The 7,260-nt window shown below is 39.2% G+C and overlaps 1 long non-coding RNA gene across 1 annotated transcript; it reads right to left on the reverse strand.

Annotated features, from left to right (window-relative positions):
• Window positions 1-4,604: 4,604 nt before the first annotated feature.
• LOC131439158 (uncharacterized) lies at window positions 4,605-5,640 on the reverse strand. The gene is made up of 3 exons (XR_009231068.1): window positions 5,497-5,640; window positions 5,061-5,435; window positions 4,605-4,982 (listed from the first exon to the last, which is right to left on the reverse strand). It is a non-coding gene; the product is annotated as an uncharacterized LOC131439158 (long non-coding RNA).
• Between the last annotated feature and the right edge of the window lie 1,620 nt (window positions 5,641-7,260).

Below are 7,260 nucleotides of genomic sequence, written 5' to 3' on the forward strand. Positions count from 1 at the left end.
TTCTAGCATTCAGAAGGACCAAATTGAGGAACTCACTACGATATTCACCACTTTTCGGAACATTTTTCTTGAACGATTTGTTGTACAGCAGCAGCTATTTTCTTCTCTTCCTCAGAACGCGTTCTGATTGGCTGGTGTTGACATGGGTCAAATGAGATAGGTTTTTCAATAGTGTACTATTGAAATACTTCAATGCTTTTGCTATACACGTTTAAGTTGAAAAATTTCGATTCTATTGGTAGTTAGATTATATAAATCCTTCCACAGATCACTGAGCTATGAGCTTTCAAAATACGAGAAAGGCAAACGCGCCATATGAATTATCCTCTTTGATACTCGTTTATACCAAACATTTCAGAAAAGTTTAATTTTGAACTATATGAGATTAGGTCACACAACTGAAAATTTTATCATAAAATTGTGATCATATTTCCGATGGCATGTAGCAAAAATTATGTTGATTCGTTAGATACAACAAGAGATATTCACGATCAAAAACTTATTACTCTCTCAGAGGGTAAATTTTGAAAAGGCACCCCATAGTAAAGTAAGTCGTATTCACGACAAAACCAATATGCTGATCTGCCAGTTGATGTCGAAGAGGAACTGCAGTAGAAGGAAAAAGTGCCGCCTTTCTACCTGAAGGGCTTCCCACCAACTCTACGCTCGGATTTCAACACACTGATAGCGGCCCTTACACGAGTCATTAAAAATGTCATTACTGAATTATTAATGAACGTGTAATGGTGCAGTAATGACGAGATTTCTAACAAATTTGAAATACATCATTACTTAGTCATCATTTAAAATGACATTTTTAATGCTCGTGTAAGGGCCGCTGATCAGCAAAGGACTACAGGCAACAATCCGTTTATGTACTGAAGGCTACAAAATAACTGTCCCGGCTTTGAACCACTACAAAGGAGTGGAATGTTATCTGAAGCAGACAAAAGCGGAATACTTCACACACGATATTGCCGCCAACAAACCTATGAAGGTTGTACTTCGAGGACTACCCGACATGATGGAAGCCGAGCTAAAGCAGGCACTGTCGGAGGCTAGACAGGCTGGAATGATGGTATTTAAAATGAAACGACATAATACGGACAAAAAGTTTAGAGATCAACTGTACCTGATTCATCTGGAGAAGGGCTCCATCACCATGAGTCAACTGAAAACGATTAAATCGTTATTTCACATAATCATCGAATGGCAAAAGTATAAACCGGTACATCGGGATGTCACACAGTGCACGAACTGTTTGAACTACGGCCATGGAGCGAGGAATTGCCACATGAAAAGTCGGTGCGAGAAATGTGCCGAATCACACAATACCAACGATTGCTTACTAGATGACATCGCTGTAAAATGTGTGAACTGTGATGGCGACCATCCATCTACTAGCAAATCGTGTCCCAAACGTGCTGAGTTCACAAAAATTCGACAACAGGCGTCCCGTAAACAATCAACGCGCAAGAATGTTCCACAGAAGGATGAAATTAATTTCCCACGGCTCCCACCGAAGAGGCATATTCCGAATTTGCCGCCACTTCCTCGCAGCAATCCAAAAGATTCAGCCGCTGGATCACAAAAAGAATCTTCTTCAAAAATCCCTCCTGGATGGGGCAACAATCAACCACAAGCAAAGGATGACTCTGGTGATTTATTCTCTGCTGAACAACTGATCGTCATTTTTGAAACAATGACAACAAAACTTCGAAACTGCAGAACGCGGTTAGATCAAATCAACGCCTTAGGCAAATTCATCATCGAATATGCAATATAATGAGTTGGTTATAGTAAATTGGAATGCTTGCTCACTCAGGAGCAAAACTGCTGAATTGTCCGACATTCTTCAAGAGAAGGATGCCGATATTGCTATTTTAACTGAAACTCATCTTAAACCTGAAATTTCTATTTCTATTTCCAATTACAGGATTCACAGGCTCGACAGGACAACTACCAGAGGAGGGGGAGTTGCCATTGCCGTTAAACGATCCATTCAGCACAGGCTTCTGTCAGCCTTTAAATTGCAACTTATAGAAGCCATCGGAATTAAGATTACAACGACGATGGGACCCATCATCATCATTACAGCGTACTGCCCCAAACAAACAAATCTTCGAGATGGTACGTGTGCATCATTGAAGCGAGATCTAGCTCAGCTCACTCGACGACAGAACAAATTCATCATTGCTGGGGGCCTGAACGCACGGCATGAGCTGTGGGGAAACAAAAGACAGAATCGAAACGGATTCGTACTTGCTGAAGATTACGAAGCTGGACAATACAACATCCTCGCTCCGGATCAACCAACGCGACTTTCCAGATCGGGAGTTCATTCCATTTTGGATACATATATTCATCAGCAACATCGCCATAGACAGCTCTCCGGTTGTCTTCAACGAGCTCTCTTCTGACCACTTTCCAGTAATATTGACGTTGGGATCTTCACCAGAAACAGTACCTATTCAACCTCGGAGGAACTATTATCGCACCGATTGGGTCCAATTTCAACAAATCGCCGACCAACATATTAATATCGATCTGCCACTTGATTCCCCGATGGAAATCGATGCGGCCCTATCTTCCTTCCAGCATTCAATCACAGTCGCTCGTGATAGGACGGTTCCAGTACAACATATGCCGAGTTCCTCTCTTCAAATCGACAGTGTCACCAAGAAACTCATCCGACTTCGGGATATCTACCGCAGGCAGTATCAACGAACTGGCATCCTAGATAGGAAGACTACTTATAACAACTTAACTAGGATAATCCAGGAAAGGATATCTAAGCTTCGCAACAGGAACTTCCAGCAAAAGCTTCGAGAAATTCTCCCACATTCAAAGCCCTTCTGGTCCTTAACGAAGGTACTTAAGAAAAAACCGAAGCCTATTCCTCCTTTGCTGCCACCCCAGGACGCAGCTGAAGGAATACCTTTAATCACATCAGTAGAGAAGGCAAATGCGCTAGGCAATCAGTTTGTGTGTTCTCACAATTTAGGACTCAACATTGTTAGTCCACATGAAAGAGCCGCTGCTGATAGCGTACTTTCCTGAGGAAAGTAGAGTCACTGCGAATGAGCTGATGGCTTTTGTGAAAAAATCCAAAAATATGAAGGCCCCCGGTTTCGACAACACATTCAACATTGAGCTGAAACATTTGAGTATTCGTTCATTTGTCTTCTTAGCTAAAATTTTTAACAGGTGCTGGGAGCTTGGTTACTTCCCTTCAAAGTGGAAGTTAGCTAAAGTTATCCCAGTTTTGAAACCGGGGAAAGATCCTTCCTTTTCCAAGAGCTATCGGCCCATCAGCTTACTCTCTGCCCTATCCAAGCTGTTTGAAAAGTCAATACAAAGGCGAATTCTTGCTTTCGCAGATGAACAGGATATATTACTGGAAGAACAGTTTGGGTTCCGGAAAGGAAGATCCACCATCCACCAACTCACAAGGGTTAACAACGTCATCCAGCAAAACAAATCAGTGTCCAAAACGACTGCCATGGCAATATTGGTTATTGAAAAGGCATTCGATTATGTGTGGCACGATGGCCTGGTCGACGACACGACCTGCCACTCGCTTTCAAAACTGTATCGTAAATTTAACTACCCCTCAGTAACTCGTAATGTCAAACTGAAGTCTTTGAAAATATATTTCAAACTGGCAACCCAGGATTATAAACTGTTGTTTGTAGTAGAGTGACTATAATCAGAGTGGCGACAGCTGTTCGTTTGGAATGACAGCTACCAGTTCCAAACGAGCAAACGACCTGTCAAATCAATGTAAAGCTAATGGAATGTTTTTAATTGCTGCCAGCATTACGGATGAGATGTCGTCACTCTGGTTATAGGCACTCTAGTTTGTAGAATAACAGTTACCAGAGCCATGGTTACTTATTTTGTATAAATGAAAAATGTAAATAGAACAAAACGAACCAAGATGCAGCACCTAATTTCATCACGGTTTTAGAGTCGTTTGCATACGAATAAGATGAAAATATTTCATATAGGTAAAACAGAAATATTTAATTTATATAACACCTAATGATTTATATTATGTGTGTTTTACATAATAAAAAAGGTTTCAGAATTGAGCTGTAATTGCTGATATAAGACTTCCCTCCCAAATACGACTAGGAGAATGACCTGCTGATCAATTTCTTATAAGGTATAGGCTTTTATTTAAAGTTAGGCCCTTTTGTCGTAGGACTATCAAAATACAGTATTCGGATTCTTAATCCGAATGCCTAGGAATCCCAATGAATGAAAAATCTTATAGAAAGTAATCGAGTAGATGCAACAAATAAGTGGACGCTCTTTGAAATAGAACAAAAGAACCTAAGAACAAATTTACCTGACCAAAATAGCAAGTTCTTTCAATAAGCATCTCAATTTGTGCCACTGATAGATTTCCATCTAGGAATCCAAAATGCGGTTTGAATAAACAGGGAAGCAATGAAAATAAAAGAGATAGTTGTAGGCCACCAGAGAGAAATTTTAGTTCATTCCGAAAACTATCTAATTACACTGAGAAAGATTAATATAGTAAATTTACTGTTAAGTGAAAAAACAAAAATAAATGATGCTGTTTTTCTTAAGCCATCTGCATTCTTGTTGTTAAAATTTCTAGAATACAAAACAATTTATAATCAACCCTATAATCGGTAGTGTTGCTGATTAGTCAGATTTTTACATTGTATTAAGTTATCATTCAATTATTTCACAGTCTGATTCGATTGTAGAAACGTACTTCCAATATCCATTATTCGCTCTCCAATCTTTTTGATTTTGTAGTTCATTCAGAATACTAGCACCGGTCCATACTATCTTGTCTACGCCACAGAGCTTGCTAGTAGGCTCTACTGTTCGTCGCTTTGAAAATTTTGGTCCGATTTATTATTTTCTTATAGTTTGATTCTCCCGTATGTTTGCACTCGGTACTTGTGAACTAATTGTTGCATGTATTTTGAATAGTTTTTTATCTAAAAAAAGTAGAAATATATCATGGTAGGATCAACATTTACCATATAGACTGAACACGCTCAGATCTTGTAACTGACCGAATTTCAGAACATTATCCATCTTTTTCCAGAGAACAATTGGATGGCCAACTCTAATTTTCGAATTGATTGATTGAGGACGCAATCGTAATTTCTTTTGAGCGTCTGATGCCAAACCTTGTATAAAACTACAGTTGCATAAAAATGCGTGCAATATTTTGGACACTCAGATTTCAAAACTTTGCGGGTACCATCTCTCTCGATTTGAAAGTTGAACGTAATAAATTCAAGAACAGGAAACAAATCTAGATTTAAGATCAAGGAAACAGATGCGTGTATTCTGAGGCGGTTTTGTCTCTTACAAAATTGAAGAACTTGTTGGAGCTTCCAAATAATGTTACAATTAGGTTTCGGTTTTATTCATGAAAAGACATGCTGCTAGATGACAGAATTATAAGTCGTTTGAATGAAAAGTAATAGTTTTTTTCAAACTTACGCAGAAGTAATCGAGCGATACTCGAAATCAGAACTTTTCCAATTTGTTTGTTTATTTACTTTATTAGAGCGCCTTGGTAACTAACTTGTAGCAACCAGAACAGTGTTGTCTGAGAAATTTGTTTTATTGATTTACGAGGGGACGCCCAATTTGCGGTAACTGGAGGTGAATCACTCACGAACACCTTTTATTCAGATTTTTCTTTGGAGTGGCTGGTCGTGTCGTCGGTAACATCCTTTTTTTGCGAGCATGGCACCCTCAGGCGAGTCTGCATCGAATCTCGCACATACAAGTGGGGGAGTGAAATGTCAAATCCGTGCGCGCCAAAATAGCAACACTGCGCACCCATACAATTATATCACTGACTAACAGACAGGACACTCAAATTAGATTCTTCAATCATTTTACCGGTCATTTCGAATATTCCTATATTTGGGACAGTACTTACATGTGTCATGATGGCGCCACGTTACCCTATCAAAAACATCCTGTCTGTCATCTAGACTTTGTTTATTTTTTTCATTTACCAACAGAGTTGTCATTCATACAGAATTACCTGTTATGTATTGATTTGTATACGTCCATGCGAATTTCATGCAGGATACAGATTTAATACATATTGCCAAAACTATATACATAATTGTGCCTACTTCTCATCATCCAACGCAATACAAAATCGAACCCGTTTTGTTACAATATTTACTTGCTTCTGGTCTGCCGCCACTTAATTTCGGGTGAAAACTACCAACACAATAAAAAATAGTCTAGATGAACAACGTTGAGTCAAATAAATGGTTACCTTCCAACATCGCGAAGAAGTTAAATATATTTTCAACGTTATCCAATAAATTATTGTGACGATTCATTTTCAAATATTTTGATGAAATCAGGCATCCCTGCAAGTAGCTGATCGGTGTTGACAAACGAGGGGAAACCAACTAGTAAAAAAACTTTTACATAGCACAAGGGGTGTACAGATAGTAAATAGTTCGCGCAGTACAATATAAAGGGTGATTTTTTAAGAGCTTGAGAACTTTTTTAAACAATAAAACGCATAAAATTTGCAAAATCTCATCGGTTCTTTATTTTAAACGTTAGATTGGTACATGACATTTACTTTTTGAAGATAATTTCATTTAAATGTTGACCGCGGCTGCGTCTTAGGTGGTCCATTCGGAAAGTCCAATTTTGGGCAACTTTTTCGAGCATTTCGGCCGGAATAGCCCGAATTTCTTCGGAAATGTTGTCTTCCAAAGCTGGAATAGTTACTGGCTTATTTCTGTAGACTTTAGACTTGACGTAGCCCCACAAAAAATAGTCTAAAGGCGTCAAATCGCATGATCTTGGTGGCCAACTTACCGGTCCATTTCTTGAGATGAATTGTTCTCCGAAGTTTTCCCTCAAAATGGCCATAGAATCGCGAGCTGTGTGGCATGTAGCGCCATCTTGTTGAAACCACATGTCTACCAAGTTCAGTTCTTCCATTTTTGGCAACAAAAAGTTTGTTAGCATCGAACGATAGCGATCGCCATTCACTGTAACGTTGCGTCCAACAGCATCTTTGAAAAAATACGGTCCAATGATTCCACCAGCGTACAAACCACACCAAACAGTGCATTTTTCGGGATGCATGGGCAGTTCTTGAACGGCTTCTGGTTGCTCTTCACTCCAAATGCGGCAATTTTGCTTATTTACGTAGGCATTCAACCAGAAATGAGCCTCATCGCTGAACAAAATTTGTCGATAAAAAAGCGGATTTTCCGA

This window comes from Malaya genurostris, chromosome 3 (assembly GCF_030247185.1).
Source record: "Malaya genurostris strain Urasoe2022 chromosome 3, Malgen_1.1, whole genome shotgun sequence".
Classification (NCBI taxonomy): Eukaryota; Metazoa; Arthropoda; class Insecta; order Diptera; family Culicidae; genus Malaya; species Malaya genurostris.